The sequence below is a fragment of the Saccopteryx bilineata genome, chromosome 2 (assembly GCF_036850765.1).
Source record: "Saccopteryx bilineata isolate mSacBil1 chromosome 2, mSacBil1_pri_phased_curated, whole genome shotgun sequence".
Taxonomy (NCBI): Eukaryota; Metazoa; Chordata; class Mammalia; order Chiroptera; family Emballonuridae; genus Saccopteryx; species Saccopteryx bilineata.
In genome coordinates this window covers 260,199,584-260,220,813 of record NC_089491.1, presented here as the reverse complement: position 1 = coordinate 260,220,813, position 21,230 = coordinate 260,199,584, and the positions used below count along the sequence as shown (strand labels likewise).

General features: G+C 51.5%; 1 long non-coding RNA gene across 3 annotated transcripts; it reads left to right on the top strand.

The window, feature by feature from the left end:
- Positions 1-6,964: 6,964 nt before the first annotated feature.
- LOC136325610 (uncharacterized) lies at positions 6,965-21,112 on the top strand. 3 transcript variants are annotated; one of them, XR_010729286.1, is made up of 6 exons: positions 6,965-7,092; positions 9,256-9,441; positions 11,506-11,677; positions 13,090-14,475; positions 14,700-14,841; positions 15,296-21,112. It is a non-coding gene; the product is annotated as an uncharacterized lncRNA (long non-coding RNA). The 3 variants fall into 3 exon arrangements; XR_010729285.1 differs by lacking the exon at positions 15,296-21,112 and having other exon boundaries at positions 14,700-15,253; XR_010729287.1 differs by lacking the exons at positions 9,256-9,441; positions 15,296-21,112 and having other exon boundaries at positions 7,015-7,092; positions 14,700-15,253.
- The last annotated feature ends 118 nt before the right edge of the window (positions 21,113-21,230 follow it).

The following is a 21,230-nucleotide window of genomic DNA, read 5'->3' as shown; positions in this document are numbered from 1 at the left end:
GGCCTCCTTGTCTCCAAACCTTGCTCTGGGCACCGTAAATGAAGAGGTTGGGGGACAATTCCTCCTTGCTATTCCCACTGGATGTTTTCTTAAAGGAAAATAGATCATGAACCCCACAAAGTTGAGGGTGTGCTTTTAGGTCCTGGGGATGGAGAAAAGGCTTGATGGTAAAGAAAGTGCTTGTGAATGTGGTTTGGAGTTGACATTTACCTATATTTAGTCCAACCAACAGCACAGATGACCACATGAAAAAGAGCATGTGTAACTGTGAGTGGGACTTGTTACGTAAATGTTCAGCAGACAGGGGTGGGTCTGTTTAGTTTCCAATATATATTTTAATAACTTCCCGGGAATAAGAACACCAGGTCTTGGACAATCCCTAATGACACTTCCAACAAAGAGAGATGGAGAGAGAGAGAGCCAGAATGAGCCAGAATTTACTGAGCCCGTGACAGGGTCACCTGTTTCCTACATTCAGATTGCTTAATTTTTCCAGAAGCCCCACAAAAAAGGTTACGTTATCCCCATTTTACAGAAGAGGACACTGAGGCCCAGCGGGGTGAAGCTCCTTGCCCAAAATCACATGGTGAGTAAAGGGCAGAGGTGAAATTCAAACTCAGCTCTCTCTGACTCCTGCGTCCACATCTTAGCGGCATGGCCCTGGTTGAGACCCCCAGAGGCAAAGACAGGAAACAAGACAGTCTGGTGTCAGCCAGTCTGGCAGTCCCTGATGGCCTCTTCCCCACTACTCCTGTGGACAGCTGGAGAAAGACAGATGTGTAGTGATGTTTGAACACCTGGATGCAGCTGTACCTGAAACCATTATGCCTTGGACTTGTTTCTGCCATTTGAAACTGAAAAGGGCCTAAAACAGTAGTAATCAAAAGAATTATACTTATTTTTATGTTTTCTGATTCTCAGTACTTAGTACAGTGCCTGGCACTTGGTAGGCCTTCTTTTGACCTTGAAAATTGGTTGTGTCACTAATATATATTATTTCTCCTTAGCTTCCTGAATGTTCTTTATTATGGTATTGATCATAGTGAGCTATACTTTCTGACTAGTTCAGTGTGGCTTGGCATCATGGGTCAGGTTGGCACATAGTGGGGGGAAGCTTCTCATACTGGGGAGACCCTGTATTTATTGAGGTCAAGGTGGGCTCTGCTGGGGTGGGATTGGGCAGTGGGAGGGGCATGAGAGAGTGGGTGATCCAGTGTGCCCTATAGTGGATGTCACCTTGACACTCACTGTGCCCAGGCACTCTAGCGGCTTTGTACTGCAGATCTCTATGGCTCTTTTTTTTTTCTCATGAAGGGCATGTGTTTGCTCTGCTTATAGGGCAGCTTGGAGGTGGTGAGGGGTTGATGTTCCAAGAGCATCCTTCAACTATAATGTATAAGAGTTGGTGTGCAAATACTCTGGCTTCCTTGACCTCAGGTGGGATAACCCAGGTGTGTCCTGCAGAATCTCCCAGAGTATCTCAGCAGACTGCTTCCTGGTTGCCCACATGATATACTCATTGCTGTGGACTGAACTCTGTCTGTCTGAAATTCGTATGTTGAAGCCCAAACTCCCATTGTGACTATATTTGGAGATAAGGCTTTACAGAAGTCGTTAAGATTGAATGAGGTCATAGGGTGGGCCCTAACCTCATATAACTGGGGTCCTTACAAGAAGAGAGACACCAGGGGTGTGCCCATACAGGGACCCTGTGAGGACACAGTGAGAAGTGGCCATCTGCAAGATAAAGAGAGAGGCCTCAGGAGAAACCAACACTACTGGCACCATGATCTTGGACTTCCAGCCTTCAGATTGTGAGAAAATAAATTCCTGTTAAACCACACAGTCCATGGTATTTTCTTATAGCAGCCCTAGCGAACCAATATACTGTACTCACTAAAGTACCTATGCTGACTTTCTTCTCTTCCCAGTCTCACTACCGTACTCCGTTATCAATGCTTCCTGGGATCACCTTCAAAGTAAACTACTTGCACTTGAATCCTTGTCTCAGGGTCTGCATCTGAGACGACCTAGGTTAATACTCCTGCTCATGCTTTATCTAGGGGCCTGCTGTCCTCCACACATAAAGGCAACCACTGGGGGAAGGAGAGAGAGAAGATTCTGGAGAACACTAGATGGTAATTCGTCCAAGGACATGATCTTGAACTAGTGATGTCCCTGCTGGACTGAGACAGAGATGAACTGCTGCTGGGCATTCCCAGGGTACGGCGATTGAATGGACACCAGAGTGACCTCAACAAGGTGGCAGGGACACTGTCCAACTGCTGTGGGGCTGGGCATCTTTCCCAGGGGAAGGAAGGGGTGAGCATGACTGTAGACAGACTTTTAGAGCCCTGAATGCAGCTTCTGGAATCTACAATGTTGGTTTTGAATCTCAGCCTCACCACTTACTAGCTGGCTGACTTTGGGTAAGTTACTTCCCCTCTCTGAGCCTCACTTTCCTTATTGGTTAGGTAGCAGTGATCCACATGACCCAAGGGGGTGTGTGGGTAAAGCCCTTGGGACTTGTGACAAGTAAGGGGCAAAGGGTCAAGTTCATTATGTCTGAAGGTGGTTACAGGGGAATTCTGTAGCTACAAGGAATTGTTGCAAGGCATATATAATATTATTTTTCCAGGCCACACCTCACGCATTCTCCTCGGCTGCACAGACACCACCCCTCAATTCAGGAAGCCCCACCCTTATCCCTGGCAAAAATGGCTGCTTGGGGGAGTTGAAATGAAGTTTTTTTCTGGGGGTAACTTGCTCGGGAAACAGTGGTTAGAGAGGAGCTCGCCTGATGGGCTGATGGGTGCACCGTCTCCGTAAATAACACGGCTGGAGGTCAGACAAAAGCTGGCTTTTCCCAGAACCCTTCCTCAGGGGTTACAGCAGATGTGGCCAGGCAGAGAGGTGGCACTAGGGGTGTGTGTGTGTGTGTGTGTGTGTGTGTGTGTGTGTGTGTGTCTATGTAAGAAGTTTAGGTAACAAGGTGAAAAAGCCCATCCCACCACTCCTCTGGAACCCCTTGACTAGGCTCATGGAGGAGTGTAAAAAGAAAAAAAGCACAAAGAGTTACATACCCCAAAATGGAAAGAGAGGCTCAAATGAATCCTTGTACATGCATAATTCTCAACAGCCAAAAGGTTGAACCAACCCGCATGTCCATCCATCAGTGGATGAAATGGATAAACAAACTGCGCCCTATCCGTACGAGGGACTATTATCCAACCACACAAAGGAACACAGTGCTGAGACCGGCTCCAGCATCGGTAACCCTCCAAAACACTGCTGAGTGCAATGAGCCAACACCGAAAGGACAAATACTGTATGATTCCATGTATGTAAAATAACCAGAAGAGGTACACCCACAGAGACAGGAAGTAGGTTTGTGGCTGTCAGGGACTGGGGGAGGGTAGAATGGGGAGGGACTGCTTAATAAGTATGGGGAATTAATTTGGGGTGATGAAAATGTTTTGGAACTAGATAGAGGTGGTGATTACACAATACGAACGAGCTAGATGCCATCGAAGTGTTCACTTTAAGGTAGTTAGTTTTATATTATCTGCAGTTCACTTCTAAAAACAAACCTACCAAAAAATGAGAGCTCAGTGGCCCCCAGGGGGCTAACGACAGAGTTGCAACGCTGACCTGTTGGGCCACCTGCATTTTTCCAGGAGCTGCTTTAGGGATAAACGCACCTGAGTCCCCTCTCCTGGGCATGTTACTGGGCTCAGAATTCCCCTGGACATCTTGGGCTGCTGGGCAGTGTCATGAGCCAAAGACTACTTAGTTGGCAAACTGTTGAAGCCGTGGTTTCTCCTGGGAGTAGGTGAGGTAACCACCTGTCCCGGTTTAAAAAAGCCAACTTTATTCTGAAGTAGATCTTCAGTATGATGGTGCCTCCTCCCGTTGCCATGGCAACCAATCCTCCGTGAAAAAGCAGCTCAGGCCATTTTTAAGACAGAAAAGAGTATTGCTTTTTTTGGGGGGGGGTTCCATCTGCCACTCTTATTGGCTTGTCGGCTCCTGGGGCCCAAGTCGGCCCAGTAAATGTCACCTGGAAGACTGGTGAGTTGTGGTGATGATGACATTTGCCATCTTCGGGTGTGCTCTGCAACATCCTGGGTCTCTGTGAGGGTCAGACAGACATCGATGGGGAAACAAGAAGCATGTCAGCTCTAGCCATCAAGTGAGATGCGAATCCCAAAGGTGGTGGCGATAGTGATGGTGCCTGAAGGAGAGGAAGTTGGCATCGCAGGTCTCTAACCTGGCCCAGGCAACCAGAGGATGCTAGGGAAGGTTTTGCTCACCACAAGGGAGTCCGCCAGATGGATGCAAGAGGGCAAAGGACCAACTGAACCCCTCAGAACAGCTAGTTTGGGCTACCTGTGATAAAAAATAAATATGTGCTGTGTGAGAGAACCAGGGCCAGAGGACAACAGGCAGGAGCACGCTGGTTTGGGGATCTGCTGGTTGTGGGTCTGGCCCCTCCTTGTGTCACTGGCTTACCCCGAATCTACCCGAGTTAGACATGGTCTCTATGCCGTGAGCCCGTAAGAGCTTCTTATAATCACCTCTTTGGCCCCCTCCTGCTGTTTTCCTTGAAAGGATATCCCTGGCATCAAAATACTTAGAAATAAGACCATGAACTCATTATTGTTCCATTGTCTCCTTTGAGAAACCCCAGGGAGCAGACATGTGGGAAATGGGAGCTGGCAAATGCCTTGATTTTTTCCAAATGGATATTGGAAATGATAGGCTAACACTCAGGAGAATTTGGGAACAGATGATGAATCAAATGGCTTGGAAATACTTGACAAGAAAGGGTGATCCCTACATAGCCCCTGTGCTCACTGAGGACATATCACGCCAGACCCCATTTCCTCTGTGTGTGTGCGCATGTGCGTGTGTGTGCGTGTGTGTGTGTGTGTCCTGGTGACCCAGGGGAAAGTCATAGGCCTGGTAATGACAATTCTGTGTCTGTGTACTCTGGCCAGTGCTGTTACCTCGCCACTTCCTGTTGCCTTCTCACTGATCGTTCACATGGGTCTTCTCTCGAAGAGCCACCAGCTCTGCTAGGGTGAAGACTATATTTAGGACTTCCCTGGGACCATCAAGTTTCCTGCAATGGCCTTGGACTGGGCTCATTGGAAATGGGCTATAGGTTAGTCGACTTGGATGTGGATTTTTTAAAGATCAAAGCTATGGATCCCAGCAAGAGATGGGCAGTAATGAGGATAGCTTGTAAACGTGGAAGCTGAAACCATAGGTTCAGAGCCCCAGGGCCCCTTAGAGTGGCTATGGGCAGCTCTCATTGCCTCGCTCAGCCTTAATGTCCTCATCTGAGCTGTGAGGTTGAGAAATAATGTACACAGAAGTGTGAAAATTAGTCTGGCCTGCGATAGCGCAGTGGACAGAGTGTTGACCTGGAATGCTGAGGTTGCGGCTTAAAACCCCGGGCTTGCCTGGTCAGGGCACATAGGAGAAGCAGCTACTATGAGTTGATGCTTTTCGCTCCTCACACCCCAATTTCTTTCTCTCTCTCTTCTTTAAAATCAATAAAGTATTTTTTAAGTGTGAAAATTAAAGGAGATAATAGCATAATAAAAATATGTTTTTGAGTCCTTACTAAATGCCAGGCATCCTTCCCCACCCATGCATTTTCTCATTTAACCCACACAATCTTAAGAGGCGGATTCTAATATTATCTATACTTTATGGACTAGGAAACTGCATCTCAGGAACAGCGTGGAACTTGCCTAAGATCAGATGGGAAAGGGGTATATATGTACAGGGCAGAAAATTAAACCCAGGACAGTGTGGTTATACAGGCCACTGGAATGGTATAGAATGGCAATTTTCAACCGGTGTGCCACAATAATTTTAAAACATGTGATACCTGACTATTTAGTCAGGGGCACTGGCCTCTTTTTCCTTCGATTGTCAAATAAAAGGATGACAACAGCCAACACAACAATAGTCATCCAGTTTGAATGAATCAAAATTAAACCTACTTTTTTTTTTTGTCAGATTGGTGAAAAAATATTTTTGGGTGTGATTCAGAATGTTAATAATTAGTTTATGTGTGCTGTGAGATGAAAAAGGTTGAACATTACTTGTCTAGAACAATGGTCTTCAAGGTTGAATGTGCGCCAGAATATTCTGGAGGGCTTTATGGAACGCAGATCTCTGGAGCCCGCCGCAGGCTCGAGCCAGCTGTCCTGTGGTGAGGCCTGAGAATTCACATTTCTAACAAGTCCCCAAGGGGTGTGACGCTGCGAGACTAGGACCACTCTCCAGCATCGCTCCTTTAGAAAGTAGTAGGAGCTAAGCAGTGGGCAACTAAAAAGAAACAAACAAAAAAGATCAAATTTATAAAAGTTAGGCCAAGCGATGAAGTGGCACGAACAAGAGAGTGAGGACTCAGACATGGGTTCAAATCTTAACTCTACAATAAGCACGTGCCCGTCTAGCAGGGTTAATGGAGAGGCATACGCTGAGGCCGTGCAGGTTAAGCAGCTGGTACTCCAGGACCCATCTCTCCGTCCTCCTACGCCCGGGACCAGGCTTCTGTTCCCCGGGTCCGCGGTCGCGCACCGCACGCGCGCTCTGCGGCGGAGTCCAGCCCGGTAAACGTTGCCATGGCAGCGCCGCGGGCCGGGATGCTGAAGGCTGAGATCAGCGCCGGGCTGGTCCCTCTGTGCGGTGGGGGTGGCGGCGCGCTCCCCCCACTCACTCCAGGTCGCACCCTCCCTCCCTGGCCCGGACCCCCCGGAGGAGGTAGCAGATAGGGTGTGGCGTGGCAGGGGCGCCGGGGAGAGGGCGGAGGGCGGAGGGAGGAGATCCGAGGGAGGCCGGGGGTGGGGCGCCTCCGCCTGCCAGACGCTCCTGCATTAAAATTTCTTGGGCGCTGCAGCAGTTACAAAGACGACGCCGGCTGCGCTCTGGGGACCAGAGGGAGGGAGGCTGCGGACGAGTGCGGGGAGGAGTTTGCGATGGGAGGGGCTTGCAGGGGCTCCCCCAGTTCTGCGCTGTGAGTCCCGGCACAAAGAGCTCTCGGCACTCGCCTCGAAGGACCGCCGACCCGAGGTAAGCTGCCGCCCATCCTCACAGCCCACCCTCTTCCCCAAGCATCCTTGTCCCCGCGCCGGGAACAGGCGAATTCCCCGAGGGCAGGTCCCAGGGTCCCAGGCTCCCAGGGTCCCAGGCTCCCAGGCTCCCAGGCTCCCAGGCAGGGTTCAGGGAATGGCAAACGCTGCCCGAAGTGCCCCTGACTTGATGGATGAAGAGCCTCTCCCTCCAGCCTTCAGCTGTCAAATACAGCTAAGACGCCGACTTGGGTGGGGCACCGGGGAGGAAACGGGGAGGATGCCTAGGCGTCCAGGGAGGATGGGGAACAAAGACCCTCCCTTCCACCGGGCAGACACGAGGGGATCCTGGACCTTTCCGGCTCACCAGGTTAGCTGTTAACTGGCCAAATCTTGGGCAGAGCTCAATAGTCTCAGAACTGGAGGCAGGGTTGGGCTGGCGGAGCAGGGTCCTGGAGCCCCTTCCCTTGTACGGAGACCCCCCCCCCAACTAGAGCCTGCCAATCCTCCACCTTTGGGACTCAAATTCTAGGTGTCCAGCGTCCTGTGTGTGGCTCCAAAGGGGTGGATAGGGCCAGAAAACCACTTTCGTTGAGAATAATGACATTGATAATGGTAATAATAATACTTCAGTTTATGCAGAGCTTACTCTATGCCAACAACACGCTCAGTGCTTTGCATACGTTATCACAACAGTCCCGCAAGGTGGTAAGAACCTCATTTTAAGGAAGAGGAAATTGAGATCCAGAGAGGGTTAGATATGCGTTCAAGGTCACACAGCCAGAGATTTTGAATCCAGATATGTCCGACTCTAAAGACCAAGTTACATCCCAATACAGGGCTGAGGAGACTCCAGAATCCACCAGCACCCTTCCCACCTCTCCTCCTCTCCAATACTTGATCTAGAGAGGCTGGGAATTGAGCAGGGATTGGACCAGATTTCTCCCCTAGCGCAGGGCCCTGGGCTAGAGAAATTGCTTCCTAGACGGCGCAGGGGGAGGCCCCGGGAGCCTGGATTTCCTACCATTATCCTAGGCTCAGACAAACCAGCGGCTGCCGCGCGCCGGGATGGCTGGTGCGCACACCCCACTGCAGTGCCGCGGCGAGAAACGGCCCCCACCTGCTGCTGGGGAAGAGGGGAGGGAGGCAGCAGTGCGGGGAGGGTGGGGAGAGAAAGGCGAGGTAGCATGCGGGAAGCGGCTTTGTTTTTCTAGGTGCCAGCCTCACACTGAGCGCGGCCCGGAGGCTCAGTCAGTGCTTTACTTTCCACAGCACATTCCCATCTGGGAGCGTCTGGGGGCTTCGCGATGGCAGGGCCTGGGGTGGGGGCTGAGGGGGTAGGGATGAGTAATTACACTTGACAGACAGGGAAACCTGAGGACAGTGGTGCTCAGACTTCAGGGGCGGTGCTTCAAATACGCAGACGTCCCCGGGCCACGTGGCCAGGACCTGAGTCAGCAGGCTGGGTGGGGCTGGGCATCTGGGTGTGTACTCAGACCCCAGCCTCCCTCTCCTCCTGCAGGTGGTCAGATCATCAGTTGAGAGAACCGTTTCCCGACCTCTCCTTTCACCCCTCGCCCAGAACCATTTGGCAGTTGGGACAAAATGGTTTCCCTGGAGACACTTTGACAGCACCCAGCTTTGGGTGGCATTGAACTCATGCCATATCGAGTTTAATTTCACGTTGAAAGAATTTTATGGGTAATATCCCCTATGCCTCCAAGGTCTATCTATTTTATTATTTGATGACCCTTACCACTGAGAAAGTTTGAAACCTACATCCTTCTTCCTGCATGTTCAACCTATCCACTATTTAATGGAGGGGAGAGCTAGTCTTCACACAACTCCTTACCAAGAGCCTTAAAGAATCCACTCTCTATGCCTGCTTCAAAAATGAGAATTTTATAATTTTTGGTTATTTTTACAAATGTAGTAAGTTTAATAAAATACACGACAATTGCAGGAGATTTGGGGAAAGGGAAGGGTAGAAAACTATAGTTACATCACCCAAGAATAACTTCTGGGGTTATTTATGATTGTCATGTATTTTCTTCAGGTATCTATTTCTTTAATTGGAAATACCAATTGTAATTGTGCTATACGTAATACTACTTTTGAAAAGTTACATCAGATGAGTTTCTCTGTGTTTTTGTACCCTTTGCAGAAATCATTGTAAGAGGTTGGTGTTTCACGAAATATTTCTCTGGACCTAATCCATGCTTCCGCCCAAGGCAGGATGATGCTCTTTTAATTGATCACTCACTGAGGCAATGAGGTGGAAAGAGAAAGGATTGATAGTTACACACTATCCTTTTCTCTGCCTACTCTCTGTGTCAACTTCAGTAAGCAGGTAATTTCCCTTCTTTGAGCCTCAGTCTTCTTATCTGTAAAGTGGGAACTAGAGTCCCTCCTTTACAAGGGTGTCGTGAGGCTATGATCCAGTGTGTATAAAATGCCTGACACCCAGTAGGTGCTTAATAAAGGCATTGCTGCTATAGAACACCCACTGTGTACAGGCTGAGCTTGCTTACACGGACTCTGAGTCTTGTGTAGATACTTCGTTATTTGTTTTTATTTGTATTGGGCTGTTGGTTCTTCTGGGTGACCCTTGGGCTGTCTGGGTAGTGGTGTTTCTGGAGCACTGGGTCCATTGTGCTGGTTCAATGGGCTGAGGAATAACTTATAGCAGTCCTTTGTTCCCAGGGGATCCTTCCCCTTGTCTCTGCAGCCTGGCTCATCTGTCAGCTGGAGCTCTGAAACAATGCCAGAGATATTCAGGGGCAGAGGCAAAGGCCAGCTGAGGGTGACATCTGTTTCTCTAGCCCACTGGAGGCTGATTGGATCTGCAGGTGTCCCCTTCTCCCTGTGGTGCCAGGTGGGCCCCTCTGCAGGCTGCTGAATGAGTCATGAAAGGGAAGGAGGGGCTGAACTATCATGTGCGCAAGGGTGTGAGTAGATCATTAATGGTAACCATCTCTAGCGACCATTTAGTAAACACTCACCAAGGTTCTTGCTAGATGCTTCCTCATGGAGACCCCACGATGAGGCTGGGAGTTGGGCATTACAGAGGAGAACCTGAGGCTCAGAGAGGTGAAGTGACTAGCTCAGGGGTCACACAGCATTGCTAATCGTAGAGTCAGAATTTGAACTCGGATCTAGGATAACTCTGAAACATATGTTAGTAACTACTACACTACCATACTGCTTCTCCTAGAAGTGAGTCTCATTACTTCAGACTTTAGAAGCAATTAGAGTGAACTGGTCTGAGATGGTTTAGCAATCCCGGTCCAGTTTCCTCACAGTAATAGTGATCCTAATGGCCACAGTGTTTGTCATTTACACATGCCTTTGCCAGATCTTTTCCCATTTAATCCCCACCCTCACATTTCAACAGAAAACTTCTGCCCCTGTGGGGTTCAGCAGACCCTTATAGAATCCATCTGCACCATTCTCTCTGGGTGATCCTGTAGCAAGGCACTTGACCCCGAACCTCAGTCTTCACATCTGTAAAACGGGGACAATAAAACCCAACTCTTGTTTTTTCAGGTAGATAAAGGGGCCCGCAAATAGTATCTATTCTCAGGAAATGTGACCCTACCTTCCTTTCCTTACCCAGCTCAGAGGTCCCTTGTTTGAGGGAGAGTTGAGTTCTGAAGCTTCTCTTCTGTGTGTGTTTTTTGACTTCCAGACACAGCACATTCTGCTCCCCTGTGGAAGCCTCTGTTCCTCTCAGCATGTCTCCTGCGCGGTGCCCCGCAGAGCTTGTTATTCCTGAGAGCTTCCCTTATTTCTCAGAATTCACTCATCCACAGCAATTTAGGCCAACGGCTCTGTATGCCTCCAATCTCCTGGCAGCTATTTTACTCCAGAGTCAGGGAAAAGAAACCCCAAACCAGAGGGATCCCAAAATGCAACCGAAAGCATGTTTTCCTAGCAGCTGTTCATCCACTTCCAAGAACAGCGCACAGAGCTTGGGGGGGGGGGGGATGAATAGCCCAAGGGTGGTGTTAATGAGCAGTGAGGACAGGCCTGGCAACAATAGGATGCAAGCGGACAGGTAATACTCATCGTCCTCATTTCATCCTCACAGCAGCCTTGAGAGGCAGGCACATATTGTCCCCATTCTGTGGATAAGAAGTCAAGCCAAGAGGGGTGCTGCGCTTGCAAAAGGGGGCAGAGCAGGGCAGGGATCCATGCAGTAAAGCACCTGTCCTTTCCAGTGTGTTAGGATGTTTTGGTTGGCACTGGCTGGACCAGAATACCTCCCATTTCCTGTTCTGCTCTGATCTGCATCCTCAGAGGTTAATTTTGGCACAGGCTGTGGTTTCAGACCAGGACCCTGGCATCTATTCTCAACATGCCCGTGGGTACCTATTTAGTCCCCCACCCTTCTCTCTTTCTCTCTTGATGACAGGTGCAGGCATCTACCTGACCACCCATGTAGTTCTGGACACATTCACAGCACTACCGTGACCCGAACAGCATCAAAGGACTAGCCAATGACCCATGGGACAGTAGAGACCAGCATCATGCTATGTGCTCAGGTCTACATGAAATCCGTGTGTGCTGAGACCTGGATCTCAGAGGTACGAGGGACCTCTTAGGATTCTCTGGGGTCCAGTCCTTCAATCAAATCTTTTGTGATGGGTCACCTGACCTTGGCTTGAAGTGGATGGGGTGTGGCTCACGTGGACCAGTGGGAGCTGAGATGCTGGGGCCCCCCACCTGATCTCTGCATGGCCTTTCACCTCACCCTTCTTGGTTCTTGTCTTCTGTCATCCCATCCAAACGAGTTTTGAAAATATAACTTTATTGAGGCATAATTTACATACAGTGAAATGCACCCATTGAAAGCATACATTTTGCTATATTTTGATAAATATAATATATACACCTATGTAACCACCCTGGCCGACAAGATAGAAAACATTTTATTATTCTAAAATGTTCCCCTGTTGATCCCCTTCCAGCCCCAGTCACAGGAAACCACCAGTTTGTGTTCTGTGCCTCTAGATAAGATTGTTAATTCTAAAGTGTCATTAATATGAAAGCTTGTGTGTGTGTGTGTGTGTGTGTGTGTGTGTGTGTATTGCTCAGCATGTTTTTGAGATTTGTACTTATCTTTGCACATGTCAGAGATTCTAACCTTTTTTGTCTAACTTCGTGGAGGCATAATTTACATATTATATACCTTATCCATTTCAAATGCACAAGTCAATGATTTCTAGTAAATTTACCAAGTTGTGCACCCAGCACCAGAAATCAGTTTCAACACATTCTATCGTCCCGGTAAGATCCCGCACACTGACTCCTGACTTCGTTCACCTCCATCCCACCCCTCATCCCAGGCAACCATTAATCTACTTATGGTCTCTGTAGGTTTGCTTTTTCTGGACATTTCATATAAATGGGGTCATCCTGTGGTCTTGTGTGCCTGGCGTTTTTTACTCCGTATAATATTTTTGAGGCTCATCCATGTTGCATGTATCTCTAGTGTGTCACTTTTGACTGATGAGTAGGTTTCAGTATATGAGTGTACTATGGTTAGTTTATCACATCGCCAAGATGGGGTTTGAATTAGATCTGTGCTTCCTCACGGGGTATATATACCACCACCACCCCTGCCTCAGGGGGCATATATGGCACAGGAAAAATAGGCTTTCTATTTCTGGGACAACAGTATTCCACAAAGATTTACTCAAAGTTTAAATCACTAACTAGTGAAAATAATATTTGTTGTGTGCCAGCCACTGGCCAAGCCTCTGAGGATTTGAGTCACATAGTAGATAGGTGGAGTTGGGGACCGTCACCTCCCCCATGTGTGTCTGACCTCAAAGTCTTCCTTTCTACCCTTCTAGACAGCTGTCAGCTTGACCTCAGAGCTAAAGCTGCCCTTGACAACTCCATGGCCTATTGACATCAGGGACCCTGGGCACAGAAGGGCCAGGAGAAAGGGTCTTTGTGGTCAGACAATGCTCTTCTGAGGCTCTCTTTACAGAGTGCGGCGAGTTCCTGGGACAGAATGGAGAGAAGGGAATTTCTGAGGGCTTCTGGACGTTCAAGACCACATGGGGAAGCAGCCTTGCAGATAAGTATTCAAACTTACCAGCCCACAGACTACCAGCCTGACCTGTTCTGGTCAGTGTGGGAGAGTCTATATTCCAGAATTCCCAGGTGGGAGGGGGACTTGGGGTGCAGCTCATTCACGTTTCTACCTCTATGCCACAAATAAAGAGCCTGTCCCCGCTTTATGCGGCCTCACAAAGGGTAATTTTCACACCCCACCGTGGCTTCAAGGCCAGTATTTGATAAACTCCACCATCAGGGACTTCTGAGGAGCTTGGTTTAATGACTTCATCCTGAGTTCTGATAGAGCTGCAATCAGAGGAGTGTGGGGACTGCTGGTGATTCGGGCTGGCCCTCCTCTTCTCGGTCCTGTTCCTTTGTCACCATACTTACAAAACAGGGCCAAGGCTCCTTCACTTAGCGGTCAAGTGGGGACCTCAGTGCTGTGCCTGTAGGGCAAATTATTCTCAGTGCAAGAGTCTAAGTACTCGCGCCCCAAGTCCCAGGCGCGGACAGCAAGCTCTGAAAATACACTTGAGGGCCACCAACTCTCCTGGCCCAGGTCAGCCAGCCAGTGAAGGTGGCTTAGCTGTCATTGGAAGAAAAGCCTGGGAGGTGGTTCAGGTCAGAATGAGTGGGCATTTTTTGGGGGAGCAGAAAGATAATTGTGGCTGATCACAAGGACCCCTTCTCTTCCCCATCCACTGACTCAAACTATGGGTTGTTACTGTGCATTGTGGGTGTTGGTTGGGGCTGGAAGTGTCCCATGGCCTAGAGCAGGGGTCCCCAAACTTTTTACACAGGGGGCCAGTTCACTGTCCCTCAGACCGTTGGAGGGCCGCCACATACAGTGCTCCTCTCACTGACCACCAATGAAAGAGGTGCCCCTTCCAGAAGTGTTTCGGGGGCCGGATAAATGGCCTCAGGGGGCCGCATGCAGCCCATGGGCGGGCCCTAGTTTGGGGACACCTGGCCTAGAGGCAGGGACAGACTTTCCAGGGCCACAGGCACGGGCAGAGCTGGTGTCAGAACTCCTGGTGCCTGATGCTGTTCAGTCCATTCTGGGTCACGGTCCCCTGCGTAGGGACCGGGGAGGGGGGTGAAGGCATTCTGGGGTGGGAGGGAGGGCAGTGCAGACGGTGGGCCTGGGCCCAGCCTCTTTGGCTCTCCAGCTTCTTGTTAGCAGAGTTCTGCCCAGACCCGGGCCTGGGGAGGGGCCTGGTTGCGGTTTCTCCTGCAGTGTGGTTGGCTCTTTTGTCTTCCAGGATGGGCCTGTGGGGGTCCACGAGGGAGCTGGGAGCCAGGCCCGAGATGCTAGGTAAGCCTGGGCAGGCGTGGGGGAGAGGGGGCCCATAGACCTTATTTTATGGGGGCAGATTATCCCCCCACCCAGAGCCCTACCCAGGTCTGGGCCTGGCCAGATACTTAAGCATATGAAGAGGAGGTCTGGGAGCCATGTGGCTGGAAGGCTTGTTCTGTGTGGTCTTGGTCGGCGTGGGGGGTGGGGCGATGGCAGAGATTTCAGCACCTTCCTTCATTCAGTGCAAACATGGACCAAGCCCTTCTCCCAGCCTGAGGACCCACAGGTGAACGCCAGCGACCTGGTTCTGCCCTCTCAGATCATCATGTAAGAACCTGCTTTATCACAGCCTCAGCAAGGGAGTGAGCTTCCCCATCCTGGGAGGTATGCACGTGCGTGTGCATGCGTGTGTGTGTGCATGTGTGTGGTGTGTATTTTGGGAGGGTGATGCCGCTGTCTCCTTGGTGGGAATGTTGTAAAAGGAATCCAGGCCTCCACCCCCTGAAGATTCTGAAGGCCCTTTCTGCCACCCAGAACCCTCGCCCCTTCTCTCATGATGCCCAGGGGACTGGCTCAGGTTCCCACTATTGCTTTTCCACACTCTGGCCCTGCCGAGGGGGGACGCCCACGGCTTCCATCACTCTCTATTCCCAACTTTCTTCTAAAAGTTAGTAGTGTTCAGAGCCTTCACCCCCACCCTGTCTAGGTTTTGGGGGCATAGGAGGGAGACTGGGGGTCTCTGAAGGCGTCCCCCCTCAGATGTGGGTTAGGTTGGGGGAATGTGGGTGTCTGGGGAGGGAGGCTGTGCCCTTATCCTAACTTTCTGTGCCTCCCCCAGGTGGCTCTGCCCCTCCGCGGCTCCAGGTCTGGTCTTATCTTTGGAGCCTGGGTGACTCCGGCCACAGTGACACAGGGAGCAGCCTTCGGTGGTTTTCTGGAACCCTGGACAGTTCTCCTGAGACCTCATTCTTCTCAACTCACAGATGGAGCCTCTCATGGATGGATAATGGGCCCTCCGGGGTGATGCTCTGAAGTCAGGACCTGGCCAGGGCGGGCAGTGCGAGGGGTGTGAGGGCAGCCAGCCGCCCACTGTCGCTCTGCACTTACCTGGACCTGCTTGTGGGCTTTCCTGTCTGGGGCCTGGAGGTCACTTCTTGCCCTTGTGCAGGCGTGGTTCTGTCTGGGATCACTGCTGGTGATTACACTGAGCTCGGCCTGGGCAGGGGCCCCACTGACTGCACCCTCCCCATGGCCAGGACCCCAGCCCCTCCAGGACAGGTGCGGGTGTAGGAGCACCGGACGGGAATGGGGCGGGGCTGCCAGTGGCAGCTCAGTGGGCGTGTCGCTGCAGTCTGTCTTGCGCCATCTGCCTTGTGAGTGATTCTCAGTGTGGGGGTCCTTTTTGGGTGGGGGTTTTCCTGTGCTTCTCTCCTTTCTGATGGTCACTGGGAGGATGCAGTCAGGGTCTGGGTGGAGCCTGGGCCTTTTCTCATGTCTTGGGAGAGGCAGGTGGAGGGGGGTGATGGGTGTGCTTATCTTGAAAGGGGAGGGTTTCCGAGAGAGGAGACCAGGTCAGGTGTCCTGCCGGAAGGAGACTAGGCTTTGTTTCCACCATCCGAAGGGAACTGGCTGGATCTCAGACCCCTGCTCCTTGCTGTAAGAATTCTCGATTCTGTCACTGTGGGGCAAAGGCAGGCAGGGCAGGCCCCATGCACGCACAGCTTCCCCCTTCACACAGGTTCACTTACACGCCCGCCTCTCTGTTCTCCATCCATGCCAGCCTCTTCTGGAGGGGCTGGTCCCAGTGTTTGCACAAGACCAGCCATGGCAGGCAAGTATAAAACTAGACATTGTTTGTCCAAGGTGGGGAGGGGCCAGCATCAGTCAGCTCGCGCTGCTGTGACAGAATACTACAGATGGGGCGGCTGAAACAGCAGTTCTTCGCACAGTTCTGGGAGCTGGAGGTCCAAGGTCAAGGTGCCAGGGTTGGTGTCTCCTGAGGCCTCTCTCCTCAGCTTGCAGACAGCCACCTTCCTGGTGTTCTTACATGGCTTTTTGTCTGCGTGCACACCTTGGGGGAGGGGTCCCGGGGCGGGAGAGATTCCGTGCTGCTTCCCCTTTTTGTAAGGACGCCAGTCCTATTGGATTAGGGCCCCACCCTATGACCTCCTTTAGCCTTAACTACCTCTTTAAAGGCCCCATCTCCAAATACAGTCACACTGGGGGTTACAACTAACACCTATGAATTTGGGGAGCGGCACAATTCAGTCCATAACAGGTGGTCACCACAAACCTGGGAAGCCAGAGCCATCTCCTCTTCACAGCCCCCCACCCCCACAGGGAGGGGGCAGAAGTGGGAAGTAGTGATGGAACATGGGAGGACTGTGCTAGGGTAGCCCTGGGTGCCTTGGGGACACGCAGAACTGGCCGGACACAGGGCTGTGAGGAGGAACACCCAGGGGAGGGATGTGCTGGGAAAAGCCTGGGCTTTGGACCGAGAGTGCGTATTCTATGGACAACCTTGGTCCAGTCACCTCACCTCTGTGAGTCTGATTTCCACTCTGCAGCAGAGGCCATCTGCTCCTATTGAGGGGGCAGGAGAGGGGCTTCAACGGCTTGCACAGTGCCGGCCTCTTAATAGATGCTCAGTAAACGTCCTGCCCACCTGGGAGTTTAGATCTAGGACTGGCCTATTTTCGGTGCCCTGAACTGTAAACTCAGCATCTTCAGGTCCAGAGGTGTTTCAGACGAGCCCTTCCTCGGCTCATGTTTTCTTAAGAGCTGTCTCTCTAAGCAGTCTGGGGAAGTGGATGCATTTCATGGCCTCCAGAGTAGCTCCAAAAGCTTCCTTGGTTCAGTATTTAAATTCTAACTGCTCCCATCAGTACTGAGCCTCTTTGGTGAGCCTTTCCATCTGTGGCATTTGCCACTAGGGGGAGATGCAGGTGACGATCTAGTCATGGTTCCAGCCTTCAGGATGTCACAGCCATGCCAAAGGGTGAAAACCAGCTCCAAACAGCGTACTGGAGCGTGGGGAAGAAACCAGTGTACTGAGGTCCAGATTCTGAGAGCTTGGGTTTGGGAGTAAAATCCCAGAGTGGACTGTAGCAATGGGGACACACTTCCCAGCAAGGCCAACCCCATTGGGGCCTTGATGGTTGAGAAAGTTATGGCTTAGCTGAGAGCTTCCATTGGGGGTGTGTGTGTACAGGGAGGGGGGAAGGTTAGGAGAATTAGAGCAGAGGTTCCCAAAGTGAGTTCCAGGAGATGTCATTGCTTTTTTTTTAAGTGAGTTTAAATTCAGCAGGTTACTGTAGTGCAGAACTTATCAGAGCCTTTGAAACGGTGGGAACTACAAATACTCAAGGACAGATGGAGGATGAAGTGTTCCCCCCAAACTTTACTGGACAGAATGACAGGCTGTCACTTAGAACTGGGAAATGCTGCGGTGTCTGTGGGAAAACTATAGCAATGACAGGAGATGACATAAGTAGAGCACACACAGCTGCTTTGTAGCATCGCTGGGAAGGCCACAGGCCAGGAGGGGCGGGGAAGTCCGACCTTGGCTCTGGGTGTCGGTGAGCTCTGTGCCCGTTCTGGAATGAGGAGGAGACAGGCTAGTGGCTGGAGCAGCCAGAGGCCTGGCTGTTGGTGATTTAAAGGGAAGTCCGTTGGACATCGTAGTTCAGGGGCATCAGACCTTTTGTAGGAAGATGCTGGTGTGTGCATGTGTGCGTGAGTGTGCGTGTGTGAGTGTGACCAGATCCAGCCCTCTGGGAAGGGGCTGACCAGGCAGGGGGTTTCTAGCCAGGACAAGCAGGGTCTATTTTCGGGGGAACTGAGGGGTTTGGCGGGAGGGTCTCTGAGGCTCACAGTCATTAAACTGGGCAGCACAGTGCTTCTGGGCAGGGCCCGCATGGGTAGGCTTGGTTCTGGTGGGACCGAAGGGCTGGGAGGCAGACCCCCTGCCTCAGTCAGGCCCAGCTCCTTGGCTGGTGGGGGTGGCAGGTCTCTGGAGCTGTAGCCGGAGGGGCCCGGGCAGTGCTGCATGGTGTGATTAACCCACTAACCCAGGGCTCGGCCGGGACGCTGTGGCGTGACAAGGTGCCTGGCCCTCTGCCGACCGACTAACCCACTAACCAGGCCCGAGCATGCCCTACTAACTCCCCGCAGCCAGACCCTACTAACCCTGCAGCTCAAGGGCCTTTCCCGGGCTGGGGCGTGGGGGCCAACGAGGCTCCGGAAAGCCCTGCCCACGGCCTGGGATTTCTGTGCAGACCCATATTCCAGGGCAGGGCATGCAACAGGCCTCCCCAGCTCTGCCACTTCCTGCTGGGCGACTTGAAGCGAGTCACCCCACCTCTCCCTGAACCCCGGTTTCCTGAGCAGTAGTGTGGGAGTACTGAGCCTTACCTCACAGGTTTCAGTGAGGAGTTCCATTCCATGCATATTAAGGTCCTGACAAGTGGCAGATAATTAAAATAAAAGTGGAGGGGACGTTAGGGTGGGGGAGGGAAGCCCAGCAAACCTGGTTGATCATGACCCCTGCCCAGGCCCTGGTCCCTCTGGGTGTTCTGCACATAGACCCTTCTGCCTGGGGCCAGGCACTCGCTTTGAACCCCTAACCATCTCTTCCCCACACTCTTTCTCCTTCTCAGCTTTCTTTTCTGTAGGTAGCTCTTTCGTTCAATTACTAACCTGTCTAACCCGGGGGTGGCTGAGGTGCACCCTGACCATCCCTTAACAAACTAATGGACCTGTGTGTTCTTCCTTTTCTCCTAGTGACTCCTGTGTGTGTCTGCTGCAGTGCCTCTGTCCGCTGGTGCTGTGCTCTGACTTACTAACCCAGCCCCTACTAACCCTGTTTCTCTCCTACTAACCCCAGCCCTGCCGAGCTCTGGGCGCCCCGGGGGCTGGCCCTCCCTCCTTTTGGCAAGCAGACGTCCCGGGGTTGGCCCTGCAGACAGATGCTCCACATGGCTGCCCCAATTGGCTGTGAATTCAGAGTCCACAGGGCCAGGTCTCAGGCAGGAAACAGCCCCTACTGACCATACCAGTGACCTGGAGGCAGAGGTGGTCATGCGGATAAGGAAGGCTGACCTCTGAGCATGAGCACCTCCTGCACAGAAGTCTGGTTGCCACTGGGAGTGGGTGGGACAGGGAGACCTCTGGGGTGTGCGTGTGGAGGCCTGTGGGTCTAGAGTGTGGAGCTCTGGGCTTTTCCCAGCCAAAGGTGTAGAGAGTAGGGACCTGTGTGTCCTTTAGAGGTAAGCGAGTTAGATTTTTTCCCATTGGAAAGTGGATGGCTTGATTTTGCACAGGAAGTCATGGGGCGAGGGGCGGGGGCGTGTCCCATACTGGAAATCAGCAAAAAGGCTTGTCTTACAGTAAAAGGCAGAAAATGGAGACCTCCTTGCACTGGAAGCCAATAAAAGGATTTTTTTCCATATTGGAAATCACTGAGTGGAGCATGTAGTACAGGAAGTCAGTCAGAGGGCACAGTTCCCATATTTGAAGAATGGGAAGAAGGGCATTTCTTACACCGGAAATCAGTGAGAGGGCAATTTCCGGCCTTATCACAAGGCCGTGAGAAAGGAGTGGCCCCAAGATCAGTGAGAGGGCCTGCTCCTACAACAGGAAGCTGGCCAGAGGGGCCCTTCCCCATACCTGAGGCCGGATATCCAGATCCCCCACGCCAGAAGTACACTGCTCACAAAAATAGAGAATATTCCAAAATGAATATGAAGTGATAAAATATCCCCTAATGTTTGTGAGCAGTATAGACAAAGACCATTTTTCTTACTGGAAGTCATTGAGAGGGACTGTCCATGCCAGGAAGCTTGAGAAGGCAGAGGGAGGAAAGCAGATCTACCCGGGTTTGGAGTTTACAGAAGGAGGAAATGGGAAGCAAGAAATGAACCTCAGGGCCCCACAGGGTTCTGCAAACCCTTGAGTCAACCAGGAGCTCATTCCTGGCTCCCTGTCCTGTTCTCACCTGCACCCTGGCCCCAGCTTGCCTCACCCAGAGCCCGCCAGCCGCTAGGCCGGGGCCACACCTGGGGGTGATTTTACGTCTCACCTCCAGTAGGCACCTTGGTCTCTTTGGGCTAATCTCTGGCTCCCTTGCACTAACTCTTGCTCTCACCCAGCTAATCCCCTGCCTTGCCCTGGCTGCCCTGGGGGGCTGACCACTAACAGCCAACCCTGCCCATCTGGGAGCTCCAGGCTCCTAGCCTGGCTCTGACCGGCTCTTAATTAACCTCTCCTTCACCTCAACTAACTCCTGCCCTCCTGGTCTGTTCCTTTCAGCAGAAACTAACGGCTTGTGGATTTCCTTCTGACTAACAACAGGTCTAACACTCCTCCTTACTATTACTATTAACAGCTTGGATGTCGGCATGCCTGGGACGGGGCTAACACACATTTGGAATCTGACTAACACAGGGAGAGGTATAGGTAGTGGTGTTGGACTTGGTGACTGCTCTGGGTCAGGGCCCTCTGAAGTCAGTAAAGATCGAGGTTCTCTAAAGGAGGTGTAGGCTCAGGCTTGATGGAGGAGTGGTGTCTGCTGGGGTGGGCTCAGAAGCATAGTCAACCTTCCAAGGAACTGGCACTGCACATAGTCTATTAACCTCTCCTAACCTGCATTTGGGTTTTTTCTTTTTAAACAATAGCCTCATAGCTGTTACAGTCAAAGTGAGTGGATGCAGCTCTCAAAATGCCTCTCTGGTGTGCCAGAGACTGCCATTATGTATGAAATCATTATCAGTTAC